The sequence below is a fragment of the Thermobia domestica genome, unplaced genomic scaffold (assembly GCF_964235325.1).
Source record: "Thermobia domestica unplaced genomic scaffold, izTheDome1.hap1.1 HAP1_SCAFFOLD_581, whole genome shotgun sequence".
Classification (NCBI taxonomy): Eukaryota; Metazoa; Arthropoda; class Insecta; order Zygentoma; family Lepismatidae; genus Thermobia; species Thermobia domestica.
In genome coordinates, this window is record NW_027656291.1 from 58,310 (window position 1) to 78,981 (window position 20,672).

Sequence of the window (20,672 nt, forward strand, 5' to 3'; positions counted from 1 at the left end):
CTTCTTGCTGGTTGCTGTTCGTCTTTGGGCATTTCCTTGCTCGCCTGGCTTCTACTTCTGGTGTTCCTGTGTGGCTTCATTTTGTTTCTTTCTTTAAGGTATGCAGTAGCTCAGTGTGTGTATGCTTCGCTTCCAGTTAGGGTGAGGGGGGGGGTGAGAGGGTCTGTATTAATTTGTTTTTGTGTGTATAAGTGGCTCCTTGGTATAACACCGCAAGGTATCCAGAGCAACTGTGTTGTGTGTGTGTGTGTGTGTGTTGGTGTTAGTGTTGGGGTCCTATAGTGACGTCCCGTTGGGATCAGTTTAGCCTATTCGCGCTCCGACTGTCGGCAAGGCCTGTACATACGAGAGTGCCTACTCTAAGCTCGGTCACTCAAGAGGGACAGGAGAGCTGATAGTCCAAACTAATCCTTTCGGTGCGTGAGTCGTCAATTCTGTCGGGGAGGGAGAAATAATAATTTAGCTCGTCGCTGGCCCTGAAAAGAGCCGGAAGGTACAGCTCTAACAAGAGCTGTACAATCCTTTATTCAGTCAGTTTATGTCTGAGGTGTGGCCCTAATAAGAGCCGGAAGGACCCGTTCTGAGAAGAACCGATCAATCCTGGTCACGTCATAAGTCAGTGGCCCTGATAAGAGCCGGACGAGTACTATCCATAGGATCAGTGCTGTCCAAGTCGATTGTCAGTAAAGTTAGGAAGTCTGTGGTGGCTCTGAGAAGAACCAGTTGGTTGTTGTGTCTTGGTCTGTAGTCTCAGACAGCTAGCATAACAGGATGTGGCTTTATCACTCGGCGCTGAACGACACTGTCACTATCACTATCACTAATTAAGCGCGAGCTATCCGGTCACTGCCAGTTCCAAAGACTCGTGTGGTCCTGTGTGCTGATTCTTCTCTGCGCGTGGAGACCGCTTGCTTCTCTCAATCCGTGTGGAGTTGCTTTAGCTTCCGTCCTGATTGATAATTGCGCGCTGAATGAAGTCAAGTTATATAAAGAGCAAAACCGTTAAATCAAGCTATTTCTCATTGGATAAAGTCAGTCGAAAAGGACAGTTCTCATTGGCTTAGACACGTTTTGTGTTTTTCCTCCGTGCTTTCCCTGCATGATCGAAGGAACAAAACCACGAGTCTTGGGCTGCTTGGGCTTGTATTTCTCGTGTGTGGTGAGCGAAGCAGTAACATATCGAAATGACAGGACGTGGAAAAGGAGGCAAGGGTCTTGGCAAAGGAGGTGCCAAGCGCCACCGTAAAGTTCTTCGTGACAACATCCAGGGTATCACCAAACCCGCTATTAGGCGTCTTGCTCGCCGTGGTGGTGTGAAGCGTATCTCTGGTCTCATTTATGAAGAGACCCGAGGAGTATTGAAAGTATTCCTGGAGAACGTAATCAGAGATGCTGTTACATACACAGAACACGCCAAGAGGAAGACAGTGACAGCTATGGATGTTGTGTATGCCTTGAAGAGGCAAGGAAGAACCCTGTACGGTTTCGGAGGTTAAGTTGGGGTTCCTCCTATTTTGGATATAAAATTGGCATAAACGGCTCTTTTCAGAGCCAACAAATTTATATAAAGGGAAAGATTTACTTTGTGCGATTTTCTGTTAGATTATAAGAATTCGTGTAACTACATTAAAGCCTTTTGATGCACACTAAATTACAGACGTAGAGAGATTAATTTGAGAAAATCATACGTTTTTTTTTACATTATGTACGTTCATGTATACGTATTCATATCATGTAGCAGTATTAATGCTGGAGAAGGGGTTCTGGTTGGAAATTGGCGATTTGTTGGAAGTAGCGAGCATGAGAGATGCGAAACGCAAGTCGGAATTTCTGTTCTGACAGTAGGATGTACGTATAGAGGCTTATACAACTTCTATACTGTGCTGTGAGGGGCGAATAATGCGTTAGAAACCTGAATCTTGTCCTTTATCTTGTTTACGTGGTCTTGGGTTCGATTTCTTTCTTTTGCGGTAGTGTCTATTGTGATTTACATGTAAATTAATGACACTTCGTAGCGGGTTACTAAAATAAAGAGTAATACAAATATGAGATGTAGGTTAATGCATTGTATACTTCACATTATTTACTAAAGAAAGGCAGTAGTTACAAGAAACCTAGGCTCGCTCGTTGGGCACAGTAGCAAATGAGTTCTGAGATCAGAGAATAAGAGTAGTTGCGTATTACAAACCATATACATATAACACATATCACACAAATATGAATATCGACCTTGCAAAGAATAAATCGTACTTAAGTGTGCATTTAATGTCATTACTATGTTGCAAAAGAAATTTAGGAAAGTTTTCTGATCCGCTCTGTTCATGATGTCATTGGGGCATAGTAATGAACAATAATAAATGTCGAGAACATATTGAACAGAGTAATTTCAGCCAAGCCAACGCAAGAGAGAAACATGAGTGCTTTAAGAATGTTGGAAATTCCTTTGTCTAGCATGAAGTACATGAGAATATGTGGTATGAGGTTTTCTTCCATTGCTGAGAATCTGGGCTCGACTGTCCTGTCCTCTGGGTAATATGAGCCCGATGTACGCAAATATCAAAAAAATGTAGCTAGCGACAATACAAAAGGTAATGATCTTATAATTAATAATGTAGTGGGAACTAAGCACATCGCTGTTTGGAGTATTCTAAAGTTAGTGTGACTTCCTATGGGCTTCAATTACGATCGACGACTACACATATACTAATTAATCGAATAGCAGCGAGAATTTCGAATGAAACTAAGCAACTATCTCAGACACTTTTGATGAGTCTGTATATCGAAAACAATTCATTTCAATCGTAAATCTCCTCTATAAAGGGGTTTGTGGCCCTCATAAGGGCCGATTTGTATGAGATATAGGTCTTACATTTATGCCTTCTTCTCAGTTTTCTTGGGCAGAAGTACAGCTTGAATGTTGGGCAAAACACCACCCTGAGCGATTGTAACTCCAGACAACAACTTGTTTAATTCCTCGTCGTTACGGATAGCTAACTGCAGATGACGTGGAATAATCCTAGTCTTCTTGTTGTCACGAGCAGCGTTGCCTGCCAACTCAAGAACTTCAGCTGCCAGGTATTCCATGACTGCAGCCAAATACACGGGAGCGCCAGCACCAACTCGTTCGGCATAGTTACCCTTTCGCAAAAGACGATGGATTCTGCCTACTGGGAATTGAAGGCCAGCCCTGCTGGAGCGGGACTTGCTCTTTCCCTTGACTTTTCCACCTTTGCCGCGACCAGACATTGTTCAATATTCTTTCGTAATAAGATGAGAGGAAAAATTGCGGCCTCCCATGAATCAAGTCAGTTTTGTTACTACTTCAAGCGTGCACCCGAGTGCATCAAATGAAAAGCAAGGCAGTTGGCGCGAATTGAAACACGTACTGTAATTTAAATGGAGCGTCGTTATGAAGATTGAAGCTGAGAGAAAAGAAGACTACGCCGTGACACACCAGTAAACCTTGCGGTGTTAACTGAGGTGTGATCACCAGCTGGGAAGAAATCTCAACACTGAGATACAAAACGACTCTGCAAAGAGTCTATTTAGAGAAGAGAGTGTTTACGTTATTTTTAATAAAGAAAAATTTCACAACACACTTACACACACCGCTTCCTGTGGAAATAGGCATTGCTTTCCGTCGGCTAGACCCCCTATTGTGAGTCAAGCTTCGCGCTGGCCATATAGGTTGCACAGCCTTTGGCGACAGTCGGCTGACGGGAACCCAATACTATCTCCTCGGGATAGCATTAGAGGAGCAAAAACACTATCACTTAGTGACTAAAAGGCCCTTTCAAGGACCATCCTCCCCAATCTGTGACGTAGTGACGTGAAGTGTACCAAACAAGTGTGGCCCTTTCTAGGACCAAAACCAAGCTCAGTGCTTTTTAACGAAGTGAATACACGTCAGAGCCATGCCCAGACCCAGGAAGAGGACGCCGACGAAGAGACCACCAGAGGAGGAAGATGAAGAATTCATCGATGTGGACACGGTCCGTGATACATCCCATCTAGACGTTTCATTCTCATTAGTGGACCCGGTTACAATAGAGAAGACCTTCAGAGAAGCCACAGAAGCTTATCTAACCAGAGTAATCAGCCTGAGAATACTAAAAGAAGAATTCTTTGTTGTACAAGTGGAAGACACCACATACAAAGTGCTCTTCAAATCGGAAGCGACGAGGGACAGATTCCTGAAAGTTTTCCAAGATGCAGACTTCGGCTCGAAGGCTAAGATATTGGAGAAGCAAACCGGATCCCATCCCAGAGAAGAGGTCAAATCGCCAAATAAAAAACAAGAAGCCCCATCACAGACAGAGAAGACTAACCACACCCAGGAGGAGGAACCATACGTCGGGTCTGCTAAAAGCCCAAGCCCCATACAGGTGAAAAATCAAAAAACCCAGAAGCTGAAATCACACCCTGGCGAGAAGACTGGCCCTTATCAGGACCACAAAACTACTCCTGAAGACGATGCCACATCTGACAAACACAAGGAAGAGGATGATTTCACGTTAGTGAAGTCGAGAAGACAAAAGAAAGAAGACGCCAAACAAGGGCCCGGCCCTTGTCAGGACCACAATTCCAGAGCAACAGCAAACACAAACAGGAAGCAGCAAGAGTTAGAGACCCGTACTCCTCTGCAAGCCAATGGAAGTACGAAGAATAAACAACCTGAAGGCTCAGAACCAATCAGATACAGGCAGAAAACAAAAGAAAGAAAAGAAGCAACATTTACGTGTGTTGTCAAAGGTGTCCCTATAAACATAGAAGTCCAGGAAGTAAGAGATGAACTGAGAAAACAGAAGATTGACTTCAGAGGCATAACCCGCATAAAATCAGACAAAGGACCCACACCATTACTAAGGATCTTCTCAGAAAACCCGGAACAAATTAGCAGATTACTGTCATCTGGAGTGAAAATTCAGCATACCCACTACAAAGTAGAATCGTCAAGAACAGTACCAAGACCTTTTCCCTGCCATAACTGCTACCAATACGGTCACTTCAAGAACCGGTGCCAAGCCGAAAGAATCTGCAACCGATGTGGGAAACCACATAGAGAGGACTGCAATACACCCAGAAAAAGAAACTTCTGCGCTACATGTATTAGCGACACACACCGTACTGGTAGCGGAAACTGCCCCAAGAGACCAAGAGCTACACAACCAACCAGACCACCACCGCTGCTAACGCCCACAGATGTAACAAAAATCACAACCAACGGCTCTTGTCAGGACCAACAGGCAGCTCACCAAGAAGAAACCAACAAGTCGGAAACACCCAACAAGGAATTACAGAGATGGATCAAACAAGAAATAGAAGAAGCAACAAACAGAATCATAACATGGATGACCTACGTAATAACCACCACAACACCACAGCAACAACAGAAAAATCTTGCAATAGCTTTACAAACCGCCTCCAAGAAGATTTTTGATAATACAGTAAATGCACTCCAGACCACAACAGGGCACCTTTACATCACAAGGACTTTTGCCGACACAGTTAAAAGGAAAACCAGTACAGACCATGCGAAAACAAAGCGGAAGGAACAGCAAGCTGAGAAGGAAGGCACGGGATAAAGCAGCTGTGACGGAAGCAAACAGATGACGACCAGGCCTGGCCATGGACAATGAACCGACTTGCATGCTTAAAAAATAACAGATATCCCACTAACAATATAATCCCCCACCTACAGACAACACAGATTTGCATTAAAAAACTAAAAGATTTTAAACTAGGTTGCAATATAACAGATAATTTATTAATTTATTACTACAGACACTTTTACATGGATTTTGGCCACCCTTCAACTGTGGTTTTGCCATGTAAATACTATTGCATGCAGCATGACCGATATAGGGGGTTTTTTCCTGGTTTCCAGGTTTTTTGTCCCTCTCTCAAAACATAATAAACCTTCTCTCGCGCTTTCCTATCATCTATTTTACCCTTCTTTCCTTCTATTTCACACATTGACAGATTCGCGTGTAAATGTCTTTCGTAAAAGATAGAAGCCGCGGCATACACCTACACCCGACAGATACTTTAGTGTACTAATCGCATGTGAGGAGAGGCATGTAGATAGATGGTTGATGCCTTACTCTCTGTCAGGGCGCGGGCTTTCCCGAGGGGCGTCCTTATTTTTAACTTTTCTGTTTCTGTTTCTGCGGACACATCTAATTTTGCTGAACGAGTGAGTCATCATGCCACCAAAAACTAGCGGAAAGGCTGCAAAGAAGGCTGGTAAAGCCCAAAAGAATATCTCCAAGGGAGATAAGAAGAAGAAGAGGAGGAGGAAGGAGAGCTATGCCATTTACATCTACAAAGTTTTGAAGCAAGTGCATCCTGACACTGGCATATCTAGCAAAGCTATGAGTATCATGAACAGCTTTGTTAATGACATCTTCGAGCGTATTGCTGCTGAAGCTTCTCGTTTGGCCCATTACAATAAGCGGTCAACTATCACCAGCCGGGAAATCCAAACAGCTGTGCGCCTTCTTTTGCCTGGTGAACTTGCCAAGCACGCTGTAAGTGAGGGTACGAAGGCTGTTACCAAGTACACAAGCTCTAAGTAAAAATCTTCTTCAAGATTTTTCATTTCAAACGGTCCTTGTCAGGACCAACACATTATTCGAAAGAGTTAAATCACGAAATTTGCTTCATTCTGTTATGTAGAAACACGTTGAAATCCAATTTCTATATGCTGTTAGTAAAAAAGTAAAGCACATAGCGGAGATGTGTCGTGCTTGTATACGAAAGGCATTTACTCGCCGGAGATCTACACTTAGTCATAATAATTTACTTTTAAAAAGTGGTAATACATTCCGTGTTAAGTATAGTAGTAGGTGCACACGGATCGGAAATCAGGTTATTTTAATGTGCCGTGCAAATAAACAGGCTGTTAGTGTAAGAAATAGTGGGTATAACGCTTAGAATATCGATTAATCGCTATGAAATAATGTTGATAAATTATCTCTTGAAAGTACTATAAAATTAATGTTTCTAGTATTTTCGTACTTGAAGGATAATGAAATTTGAAAAAGAGATGCCAACAGCACCTGGTGTTCCCAGGCGGTCACCCATCCAAGTACTGACCAGGCCCGATGCTGCTTGACTTCGGTGATCGGACGAGAACCGGTATATTCAGCATGGTATGGCCGTTGGCGAATGCATATGGCTTCGAGTGAGTTATTGTAGCTACGTAGGTTTGTCGGTGAATACTCAAAAAGACCAGCGCGTGGAAAGCGTTGCTAATTGTTTTAAGTAATGCATGATTACGAAATTATCGTGGTGAACGATGTGAGAATATTCGTCTTTGTGAAAAACAAAATTAGAAAAAGTATACCAACAGCACCTGGTGTTCCCAGGCGGTCACCCATCCAAGTACTGACCAGGCCCGATGCTGCTTGACTTCGGTGATCGGACGAGAACCGGTATATTCAGCATGGTATGGCCGTTGGCAACTACCTTTTCTTCAATGTCCTGTTAAGGAAGTATGTTTTAAGTAAGAATTGACATTATTAACTATAAAGGCAAGCATATTAACGTCGTTAACATTACTTGGAATATACTAATATTCGAATAAATATTTGAATGTTCGAATGATGAGTGATTCGGATGTTCATAGTGCCACTGTGTCCTATCGAGTTTACTATCACGAACCACGTATGAAATTGTATATAAATAAATAAAAATAAATCCTTTATTAAGTATTGATTACAGGAAAAAGGCAAACTTACATTCTTTAATGTACACAATGAAATGTATGAAAGATATTTTTAAGATATGTTTCACTTACCCTTTATAACGCAAGGTAGTTTTCAGTGTAGCATTCTCTTCAGCTGCGAGATAACGTAAGGCAGATGATCATTCAGTCGTGAAGCACTAAAATGTAATATACATTTTAACTATTATCGATAAGAATTATTTACTGCAGGGATGCAAATAAAGTGAGGCAAATTAGTAAATAAAAACCGATACTGTAACTGATAATATAATTAGTTGTATCTGTATTAGTTGTATATACAGTAATCGCACGATTATCCGCGGAGTTGGATGTTGGCATAATCGCGCATAATCAGCAGTATGAGCAGAAAAGGGAAATGAAATGAAATATTTAGATTTACGTCGCATACTTATACCGGTTACGCTAAAGGAGACGGTGATGATGAGTACTGAATGAAGAAAGTGGGAGGAAACGGGAGAAACCCGAGAAAACCCATGAGCACGGTCTTTATGCACGACAAAGTTCACACGGCACGAGCTGGGATTGAATCAGGGACCCCAAGCACCGGAGGCCAAAAAACGGACAAAAAGTCTTTCGTGCAACTTTCGTTTTCGGTAAAAAGTTTACACATAATTTAGAAAGAGTAGTTTTCTGGTCTTTTTATTTCACAAGTTGGTTCATGTCTATATTTTTTACATGCATAAAAAATTTTTCAACTCCCTTGCTTATTTCCTGTTAAAGACCTCTACCTCTGATTGTATTTTTTGCACATATTCTTATTGTTTTCAGACAACATTTCTAAAAGCGTAATTTATCGTCAGCAAGAAAAGAAAAGGAAAGCCTCGGATAGTGGAATGTGTACTGTATATATATATATATATATATATATATATATATATATATATATATCGTATTAGTATATAGTTTTATTTTATACGTCTCCTATTATTACACAATGTGCAGATATTGTCAAAGCGCAAGTAAATATGTATAACTCCCCGTTCTGCACTTAATAACTTGAAAGAAGTTCGGGGAAGGTAGTGTAACAGAAAGTGCAAACAGAAATGAGGGTTTAAAGGCATTTAATATTATTCCGTAGTAGTATGATTTTTTGTAAAAAAAAAAATATATATATATATATATATATATATATATATCTAAACATACATATTCAATGATATAGTAAGAGGTTAGCAGCACTGATAGAACTGCAGAAAGTACAAAACCGTTAATAAGAAAGAGAGAGAGATGGTGGCCGCTTTTGTGCTTTTCATTGGCTAATTCCGAATTGCGCGCGAATACGTACGAGATTTCTTTCTTTTTCCTCTTCGCAGCCCAGATGTTGCCAATTAGAAGTTTTTAGTACTACATTTGTATGAAAATGTTGCCTTTAAGAAATGTGGTTTGCATACAGAGAAAAGAGCAAAATGAATATTTACCTTAGTGGGCATGAAAAAAGACGAAACATTTTGCAAGATGGACACACGAACTTCCTTAATGCAGGCGTTCAGTACATTATTGTAAAGAAAAAAACACTAAAAAGAATTACTTCAATATCCCTAGCAACATTCAACAATTCATAGAGAAAAATCTTTATTTTGAGAACAATGGAAAACTATGTAATTGTAGATAACTACTAAATTTAATGATTAAGGAAAACGTTTAGGCCCGGCCCTTCAGAAAGAAAGTGCACAGAATATTCTCTCATGGAAGCAATTGCAAAATCAACATTTTGTTTGCAGTTATAATTAGAGGATCTATATACAGGGTGTTCGAAAAAGAATGTATCCTCTTGAAAGAAAATATTCTCTGGGCCCCTAATCCTTTATATACCGAAAGGAAGTTTGTATAGCATTTTTTCTTACCTTCGTTAGAAGAATTGAAAGTGACTACTATCGTGACACGGGAGATATTTAATCGATAGTCGAATTACTCACATACTCGAATGAACACGTCTCTTGTAAGGAGAGGAAAGGCTTCTGTGATCCGCTATCGCAGCTGTGTCATATCTGCAGAGAATGTTAGGACACAAACGTGATCTTTGAGAGCCTCGTGAAAAGAAGTCGCATAGTATCATGTGTGGAGACATCGGGGCCATCTGAAGAACGCTTCATCATTAGGACCAAGGGCGAGTTACGAAACACTCTGGGATATATTTATTAACATAACTTCTCGTCATTCTGCAAGTGTGGTGGAGCTCCATCCTATTGGAAAAGGAAACCTCGGGAGCCCTCTTCATGTGTAGGTATCGTTCACATCTGAAGCATGTGAAGATAGATTACTGTACTATCGTGTACCTAAAATCATTTTCTACGAATACGAACATGTCTACACTGAAGGCAGTGCAGCTCTTTTTCTCTTTTTTTTGGTCATGTATTGTAACGCGGGGCAATGCACACAATAACATGTAATGTTGTGTATCATCATAAAGGGCCAGGGCGATGATTGGATCTTGATGGACGTGGAGAACTGATAGGTGATGTGAGTGGTATTGTGATCTATGGTTGTATGTTTACTGATGAATGCATAAGGAGAGGTGAAGGGGTTGCCTTTTTTTTTATGTCGATCGGGAGGGAAGCGATTGGGAAACTTTTGACTTTGTTTTTCAACCGAATATATTGATTGAATAGGTCGCCGACAATTTTACGGGGCGTCACGTCGTTGCCTTTTTCATGTCGATCGCGAGCGAAGCGAGCGTTTTTTTTTTTTTTTTTTTTTTTTTTTTTTTTTTTTACCGACAATATGTATTGAATCGGTTGCCAACACCTTTAGGGGCGCGTCACGTCCTTCTTTCTGTGCTGATCGCGAGCGAAGCGAGCGCGAAATTTTTGACTTTTTTTTTTTTTTTTTTTTTTTTTTTACCCACAATATTTATTCAATCGGTCGCCAACACTTTTAGGGGTGCGTCACGTCCTCTTTTCTCTGCTGATCGCGAGCGAAGCGAGCGCGAAATTTTGACCTTTTTTTCTCTTTTTAATTCTTTTTTTTCTTTAAGAAAAAATATTGATTTCATAGGTCGCGAACATTTTTACGGGATGCAACATCGTTTATTTGTTTTTCCAACCGTCTTTCTGTCTTGAGCCCCCGCCAAGTTAACTTTATGGTGGACAAAAACTATGTGCGGTGGGTTACCGCGGGGTTCTCCCGTTTCCTCCCACTTTCTTCATTCCACCACCATTTCAATCATTTCTCATAATCAGCGCCTCTTTTAGCCTAAGCGGCATAACGTGGGACGTAAAACAAAGATTTCCTTTAGTTGCTTTCTGTCTTGATTACGAGCGCGAAATTTTTTACTTTTTTTTTCTTTCTTTTGATATTATTCATTTAATAGGACGGCAACACCTTTACGGGCCGCCGCGTCGTCGTTTACACTTCTTCAGCCCATATTCTTTCTGCTTGTTCGTTTTCCGGCATCTTGTTATCACCGCCCGCGGCAATGCCTATGTCTTTCATCGCTTTTTGAAGCAAATCTTTAATAAATATGCACTCTCACATTTGTACTAATATGCATACCACAGTGGATAGACTGTAACTAGGAAAGCAGAAGCCTGCATATCATATTATTTAACAGTTGAAAGTGAACTGTCATTTTAAGTTTGATTTTGATCAGATGAGTGCAGTTCAACTCGTCGACAATTGTGAAGATTCTCGAGGTTAGGGACCATCCATTTTGTGCTTTGTAATGAAAATGGCTGCAGCCAAACTTCTCTGATCTGAATGAAACTTGGCATGATGATACATCTTGACCTGCTCTACAAGTTTATTTAGTATTTTCCGTTGCGCAGGCTTTTGCTTCTCCAGGTTCTCCCATGGAACTGAGAAACGTATTCAGTCGAACTTCTGCGGTAAGTCAGTATATCATCCTGAGAAGTTTGATCGAGATAGCAGAGGTTCGACTATTCGTTTTTCAATTCCATGTGATATTACAACACGGTGAACTAAATTTATATAGAAACACTTTGATTTTGTTTTGTTTTTTGCTAGCATTAAACTGAGAAAATGTTATTCAATAGACAGAGAACACCACTCAAAGAAAAGTACATCATAAGAATATATATATGGTTGCTGTGGTTCTCGGTTTAATTTGCTAGTTAAGAAACTTGCTCTAAATAAGTACATCTTACAGGTGAAAAACTAAGCCAGGCGATAGAATTAAATATAAAGTTATACACTTTTATTTTACGTTTACTAGTGTTGGGTTACTACACTGTAAAATAAGTCAGTATATATGAAAGATAACTGTATTAGGTACTATTTTCCACCGGCGGTGTATTCTTGCATAGTGTACTTAATGTTTACAAGCGGGGCGCTACTAGTATGGATGCATGACAAGTGCTATTGAAACTCGAAAACTAACTGGTTTCCACTACCCTTGCTTATACGTATACCCGCGTCGCCTTCGCTCCTGTTCACTTTGGACGCACATTCTTGCTATCGCTCAGGCCCCCAGCTTTCTCCTGTTTTGGCTCCCTTAAATAGTATTCGTGCTTTTTATTGGCCACCTGGCAAAGCACTTGTAATGATTTTACACCAGTAACTCTAAAATACATGTGTATTACTTTATTTAATTCTGTCGTCTGCAGAATTTTTTTTTTTTTCGTACAAATATGCCTTTTCATGCAGAACACTGAATTTTGCCTGTAAATTTTTGAGAATATGCTGTGACGAAACTTGAGCACCGTTCTTCTTTTCTTTCTTATCACGAGTCTTCTTTAGCCTAATGAGCACAATCATCACACGATAACGACTATTCTTTTCATTTAACTTGTAAACAAGTTGAACTAATAATAATAATTGATGTACAAAGGAGAAGTGTCCTACATATTTGAGGTAAAAAATAAAATAAATATACTTCTACTTCATCCGTGTTTACAAAGTTAAATGTTATCGATTTACAAAAAATGGTCACCTATCCACACACTGACCAGGCTCGACACTGCTTGACCATACATATTAAAACATCGGTCCCACTGAATACACAAGTAGTAAGCACATTCACATAAAAATAATTAGGATTACAGTATATAAAATGCGTTAATTAAAATAGCAAATGCCTTACCTTATCACAGGCGATCCAAAGCCACTGCACATCATCTGCTACGCACACTATATTCCTCCAATATTTCACTCACTTCCTATATCACGCAACAGAAAATATTAATAAAATTCACTTAGCAACATTTTCATTTTTAATCAACAATACGTATAACAATTAAGAATAAAATTAATTGTGAGCACATTGTTATAATTAGAATACTGTTTTTATTCGTTTACAAATATGGGATTAATATAGAGCTGGCAGCAACAATATATACAACTCATCCTGTATGTATCGTAAATCCTAACTTGAGAAGACATCTCTGACGCAAACAATGAGACAAGAAATCAAATACTATATCCGACACATTTGGGGTTTATTGAACTTCAATGTTGGAAGATACCACCTTGTCGGTAGTACAAATGTAATATCCTTACAACACGCGGAACTTTTGCCAGGCATATCTAGGAATTTGGGAAGATTAATTGATATCCTTAATGTGCAATGTATGATTATGACGCATTGTTATGTACACGCAGACGGAACCAGGACAATCTATAGATGACATTTGCACTGTGTTTGGACAATTTGTTCGCAGAAAATAACCGTTTTTGTCTATGAATACTTGAGAACATGGAAGGTATGAGATATACATTTTATGCGCAAATATTATAATACAAATCATTGTTAGTTTGGTGGATGCGTGAAAGAAAGAAAAGGAGTAGATTTTTGCAGACGTCCGGATATAAAGCGAGAACTGAGAATACGCATCTATAACATCTATTTTCTTTGTGTTAATGATATCGATGAACTAAACGGGGAAACTAAAATACAACTGTTTGCAGTATAATTCGAAGTATAGTCAAGTGCAGAGGCGTACTCACGGGGTGTCCACCGGGTGCGGACTCCTCGCAAAAGTTCCTAAGTGAACATACATTTGCAGACTTTCTCATTAAATGTAGTTATTAACAGGGAAAATATTGATGTATCATCAATATAAATCTGATCTTACACTTCATCTGTACTCTGTCTGTATCATGTTTTTGTGAAAAAGTAAGTGGAATATTTATCGTGTTTTCGAATGCAGAATAATAGTATATAGACATAGTGGCTTGTAGTATTGGAACCTTGCCCCCCGAAGCTTGGATCCCTTAGAAGAAAAAAAAATGCATGCGCGCCTGGTGAAATGGTTAACGAATTCAGTTCACTCGATGAATCGACAGATAGTAATACACATTTCGACAGATCGACAGCATTCGACAGATACAGACATATGAAAGTAGCACAAGAATTAGGCGAAAGTCCGTGCGTTTCCTCAATTCACGTAGGAAACAACAGAAAATATCAACTACCATAAAATAATCCGTATATATATTTAATTTATTTGGAATAAAATAAATATAGAAACAACCTGTTCATACATAACTACGGTAAGTGCGTTAATTGCTAACGTAAGAACAAATATGAAACAAGGCACAAAATAAAAAAGAAAAATAAAGTTAAAGGGAATAAATATTTAGGCTTGATTGTCATTCGTATTAAGAAGCTGGGTAATAAAATGTTAAAATCTACAGAAAATTATGAAATTAAATCAGGATTTGAAATAAAAGTCTATACATTGGAAGTAGGCCAGGGAGTTTGCAAGGCAGATGTGTGCGACACGCGTTACTTTATAGATTCCCTTCATTGAACTATAGTAAGCAGTACGAAGATGGTACTTTGCGTATAATCACAGGAAGGATTGAAGTTAATTACCATGGTAATATAATTATTTATTGATAAGTATTTCCATGTTAAATTATGAAAATTATAAGCACAAGGAGGGTGAAAAAGTAGTGTGACCGACTTAGCAATGACTGAAACATAAAATAGAAAAGCGAATAAAAACAAATGCCTTTTGAGTTATGTGGAATAAAGTTTCTTCTAGCCAGTAAGGAAGAATAGGATCTGGTGCATTCATTGAATACCTGAAAAAAATCGTTTATCAAAATAGAAGGAAACACACTTATCGTTGTGGCAACTACGAACTTCTGTTTACCTCAGCCCGCCTCAGCAAGTGCTTTCTATCCGGTCCGCGCTCCGTAACCAAACTCAACGCTGCCTGCTAGCGAAAATACAGAAGTTAGATGTAAACAGTGCAACCACGCGCGATTTTACTCTCTAATATCTGTGCTTTTCGTGTGGAAAAATAAACTTTTTCTCCCCACAAACATTACCAAACTGAATCGGAACACTTCCTCTCCTTATAGTGACAGTTTTGTGCCAATCTGTGTTGTGAAAGTGCTAAAAAGTGTGCTTTTGTAGCTAGGCTTTGTAGTTAGTGTGTGCATGTGCATGCCGCCAAAAGCACACAACAGGCCCACGCTACAGCACTGAGTATCTCCAACTAGTCATCTGAGAGAGCGGACGGGGTAGTAAGCACCCACCTGTGATTGGCCAGTTCGTACTGGAAAGGTCGAAGCTCATTGGCTGAAGTGATCCCCTACCCCAGACCGCCTATAAAATACAGGACAGACGTTCTACTCGTTCAGTCTGCCTGCGGAAGCGGCAGCGTGCGGTTCGTCGCACTGCCTGCACAAAAAAAGTGAAATTAGAACCCTGAATACCAATAAACATTTACAAACAAATTATATCCGATATAACTATAGTGATATTACCAAACAATAATTGGCAAAAAGAAAAATTGGCCAGCCGGGCGCAAGCCAAAAACGCCTCCGGCAAACGAAACAGTGCACATAAATAGCAAATCAAAAACTTTAGTGACTCTTAACAAAAAAAAATCACGGTAATTCACGCCGCAGCGGTCCTTTCAAGGGCCACAGCGTAGTGCTACCAGTTAACCAACCGAACTGTATCCGGCCCTTACAAGAGCCAGTACCACCAAGATAATAATATGAAACAGGCACCACCCAAACAGGACCCCAACGCCCAGGGCGGGGAGCCCCCCATCAGAAGACCCCCCCAAAGTACGCCAGTGACTACCTTAGCGAACCAACTGAAATCCATGCAATTTAGCACATTGGGTTCAGTGCAAAAACGCCGTGCATCCAATAGGACCAAGCAATTCCCCCCCCTCACCACCCAGGAGCTTCAAGAAGTGGCTAACACCAGTGGCGCCTCGCACCAGACCCCCCCACCACAGCATAACGACGAAAAGAACGAGTCGGTGACCCATCCGGACTCGAACCAAGAAGAGAACCTTATTGAAATGAGTGACTACACAGAAACAGAGGCGGAAGAAGATGGGCACGAGTTCCAGCGTGCCAAGAAGCGTGTGCGTCGCCGTGAAACAGTGAACGTTGCGTCCTTGATAGAATTCAAAAACCAATTCGCTCCCCTAGCGACCGAAGAAAATGATCAAGACCCACCAGAGCAAGCAGGCCCCAGTGAGTCAAACAGCCAAACCACCAGCAAACCCCCCCCGATTTATGTATATGGTGTCGAGAAAACTTACAACTTCTCTCGCACTGTGTCAGCAACATGCCATACTCCTCCAGCAGTGGACCATTGCAAGGAATACATCAAGTTCACTTGCCGTTCATGGGCAGACTACGAGAAAATAGAAGCCTACTGTGTACAAACAAACCGATCATTTGCCTCAGAAATCCCGAAATCAGCTCGATATTTCAAGGTGGTGATCCGCAAATTGCCCCTTGATACCCCCCCGGAAGACATAGAAGAGGAGCTCAACGAACTGGAATACCCAGTTCAAGAAGTGAGGCAGCTGAGGGGACGCACTGACCCGAACGGGACACGTCCACTCTTTCCGCTGTTCCTGGTATCATTGCGAAAAGTGCCAGGCATCTCAGCCATTTACAACCTTAACCGACTACTAAACTACAGAGTTACAATCGAGCCGTATCGCGGACCGACAGTACTGCAATGTCATAGATGCCAGAGGGTAGGGCACTCACAAAGAACCTGCCGAGCAACGCCACGATGTGTAAAATGTGAAGATTCCCACCTCAGCACACTGTGTCCCAAAACCACCCGGGATACACCAGCAAAGTGCGCAAACTGCGGGGGCCCTCACCCAGCTAATTACCAAGGCTGTCCTACATTGAAAGCGGCCAAAGCACGGCGCCAACCAAGAAACCCGGAAGGAAACAAGCAGAACTCCGAACAAACCAACAACGACCAAGGAAACAAAACACCACCACAGAAACACAAGGACTATGCCTCCGCCACCTCCGACAAGGCAACGCCTCCACCCACACACAACAGAAAAGAAAACCAAGCCAGCAACCAACAATCAAACAGCAGCAACAACCCAACCAACCAAGAAGAACAACAAGAGGCAGCACCCACACCACCCAGACCACGCAGGAACAACGCCAAGCAGAACAATTCAGGTCCACGCACCGACGCAGCAGGCAGCCAAGACAAGAACGAAACCACTTCCATTTTGTCCCTTGTGAAGGACATAAAGGAACTTTTCCAGGGGCTGAACCTGAAAACTTTCCTGGAAAAGATTAAAACAGGACTCCGTAAAATCGCAGCCGCTGAAGATCCCATCGAAAAAATGACGACAATGTTCGAAGTAGTAGCATCCCTGGTCGACGATGGAACGGACTAGATCGACAATCTCCCGTGACCTCAGGGTCGTCCACTGGAACGCGGATGGTATCCGTACCCAAAAAGTGATTCTGGAGGACTTCCTCCGACGAGAGAGAATCGACATCGCACTAGTCACAGAAACAAAGCTGAAACCACCCATCCCATTCCAAATCCCGAACTACACCATCCACAGAACAGACCGTCCTGGAGCAACCACCCTCGGTGGCACTGCTATCATCATCAAAAATTCCCTACCCCACGACCCACTTCCCCCCATCCAACTCCAGTCCCTAGAGGTCACGGGCATCACGCTCCACTCACCAGATGGACCAATCCAGATACTGGCAGCCTACAGACCGCATAGCAGGAACCTAGATCCAGAAGACCTTCGGACACTGCGCCGACTTGGCCACCGAGTCCTGATTGGAGGCGACCTAAACGCTAAACATCACGAGTGGAATTCCAGGGTGTCCAATGACAATGGCAGAATACTCCATCGAGCCCTTAGAACAATAGACTTCATCCCATCCGCCCCCACCGAACCAACTCATTACCCACGTAATGGAGGAAGACCAGACGTGCTGGACATGGTGCTGACCGCCAACCTCGCCCTTCTGGATGGCCCATCAGTCCTTCATACACTCAACTCAGACCACATCCCAGTGCTCCAAACAATAGCCATTCGCCACCACATACAGCGCTCCAACCTCCCGAAGATAACCACCACAGACTGGGGATACTTCCGCCAGCTGCTTGCTCAAATGGTGAACCCACGTCTGCCTGTCAACACACCAGATAGCTTGGACAACACAGTGGAGACACTGACAGCGCAAATTCAATCAGCTCACAAACTGGCGACAACATCTACCACAAGGGCCGAAAAACCCCCCAGTGCAGAAGAACATCGCACCACGGTGCTAGTGCAAATGAAGAGATGGGCACGAAAGAAGTGGCAGAGGACACGTCATCCAGCCTACAAAACACTCTGGAACGCTCTCACTTCCAGAGTGCGGAAGAGGCTCCTGCGGATAAAATTAGCACAATGGAATCAGAGACTACAAGAGCTGGACACGCCAAATCGAGACTTCTGGGGACTGGTCCGCCGATTCGCCAGACCATCGGCCGGTCCACGGAATTACCCGCTCCAAGGACCACAAGGCCTACTCTACGAGCCAGAAGAGCAAGCCCAACAGTTTGCAGACACCCTGGAAGCCACCCTCCAACCCAACATCACACCCGCACCAGCCGACACCCGTGAAGCAGTGCGACGCACCATAGAGGATACCAACTTTGACGATCCACCTCCGCCGGATGCACTCACCACTCCGAGGGAAGTCCAACAAGTCATCCGCCGCCAAGCATTGCATCGTGCCCCTGGACCGGACAGAATCACACCTGAAGCTCTCCGGAACATACCGAGGAAGGCCCTGGTCTTGCTCTGCAGGATATTCAATGCCATACTCACCACAGGATACTATCCGAAGGCCTGGAAACAAGCGAGGATCTGCATGATACCCAAACCGGGCGCTACTCGAACGAACCCATCAAATTATCGACCAATCAGCCTCCTTTCGCACACCAGTAAGGTGTTCGAAAGGATCTTCCAAAGAAGACTCATTCAGTTCGTCAACGACAACAATCTGTTGCCCAACCACCAATTTGGATTCCGTGCTGGCCACAGCGCCGAAATGCAACTCGTTCGAGTAGTCGAGCTCATCACCGCCCGATTCAACGACGGAGGCCACACCTTGGGTGTATTCCTCGACATCGAGAAAGCCTTCGACAAGGTGTGGCACGAAGGTCTGATACACAAGCTCCACCTCCAGGCCTTCCCGCACTACCAACTGAGAGTGATAGCCTCGTACCTGTACGAGAGAAGTTTCTACATCTCCCACGCAGGGCACAGCACCAACCCAAGACCTATCCACGCAGGAGTTCCGCAAGGCTCCTGCATTTCACCTATCCTATACGCCTTATACACCAACGACATTCCCACCACCCTAAACACCACCCTAGCAACCTTTGCGGACGACACAGCGATCTTCGCAACACATGGCAACCAACGCTACGCTTCGGTCTACTTGCGAAGACATCTCCAACTCCTCGACGAGTGGACTCAGCGGTGGAGGATCAAGGTCAACCCCCGCAAAACTTCAGTAGTGAACTTTACCAGACGAAGAGTACTAGAGCCTACAGAATTCCAACTAGCGGGAACACCACTACCTGAAGAAGGACAAGCAAAATACCTCGGAGTCCACTTAGACCGAAAGCTGACGTTCGACCACCACATACAAACAGTCACGAAGAAAGCGTCGCAAAGGTTCAAAGCGCTACTACCCATACTCCTCTCCCCATCCCTAGCTCATAAGACACGGAAACATGTGTACGAAATGAGCATCCGTCCAATCCTCCTCTACGCTCACCCTGCGTGGCAACACGCAGCACCTACCAGACTCCGACAACTTCAAGTCCTACAGAACAGAGCAGCCAGGGCCATCACAGGACATTCCATGGACACGCGCCTCCAACAGATCCACGAGGACCTGGATCTGCCGTTCCTCGAAGATGTCAGAAGAAGACGTACAGCAACATTCTGGAGAGCCATCAGGCACTCACCCCACCAGCATGTCACCAACATCGGACGAGCAGAGCCTCATCGAAGAGTCTACAGGATGCCAGGGCCACTACCCTGAACCACTGCCATCAAAGGGACACGCGACAGTTGCGACCCTTTCAGAAGATGACTAACAACCATCAACAGTAATCAATTACAAAACATGATTGAAGGCAAGGGCAAAAGCCCGTAACTTCAAACCCAGGTTAATGCCTGCCACATACTGTCTGTCTGTCTGTCTGTCAGCGAAAATTTCATTCTTCAGTATCGTTGAGTTTATTGCAGAAAGCAATGGCAGATACGGCATCAGCACCTGCAGCCCCGGCACAGGCTTCTCCTAAGAAGTCTGCAAAGCCTAAGAAACCAAAAACAACACCTTCTCATCCAAGAACATCAGAAATGGTGAACAACGCCATCAAGAATTTGAAGGAAAGGGGAGGAAGTTCACTGCAAGCTATTAAGAAATACATCTCTCAGAACTACAAAGTGGATGCCGAGAAGCTTGCTCCATTTATCAAGAAATACTTGAGAAGTGCAGTTGCTTCTGGGTCTTTGGTTCAGACCAAGGGAAAAGGTGCATCTGGATCGTTTAAGCTTAGTGCTTCATCGCTGAAGGAGAAGCCTGAAGGTGGATCTTCAACCAAGGCGAAACGATCAGCATCAAAGGAGAAGAAGCCTGCGAAAAAGCCAGCAGCTAAACGTCCCAAGAAGACTGGTGAAAAGAAAAAGGCTGC

At 42.8% G+C, this 20,672-nt stretch overlaps 2 non-coding genes across 2 annotated transcripts; both read right to left on the reverse strand.

The window, feature by feature from the left end:
- Positions 1 to 7,049: 7,049 nt before the first annotated feature.
- On the reverse strand, positions 7,050 to 7,168 carry LOC145677065 (5S ribosomal RNA). Its single transcript, XR_014129611.1, has one exon. It is a non-coding gene; the product is annotated as a 5S ribosomal RNA (ribosomal RNA).
- A 177-nt stretch (positions 7,169 to 7,345) lies between these two features.
- LOC145677062 (5S ribosomal RNA) lies at positions 7,346 to 7,464 on the reverse strand. The gene has a single exon (XR_014129608.1). It is a non-coding gene; the product is annotated as a 5S ribosomal RNA (ribosomal RNA).
- Positions 7,465 to 20,672: the final 13,208 nt, after the last annotated feature.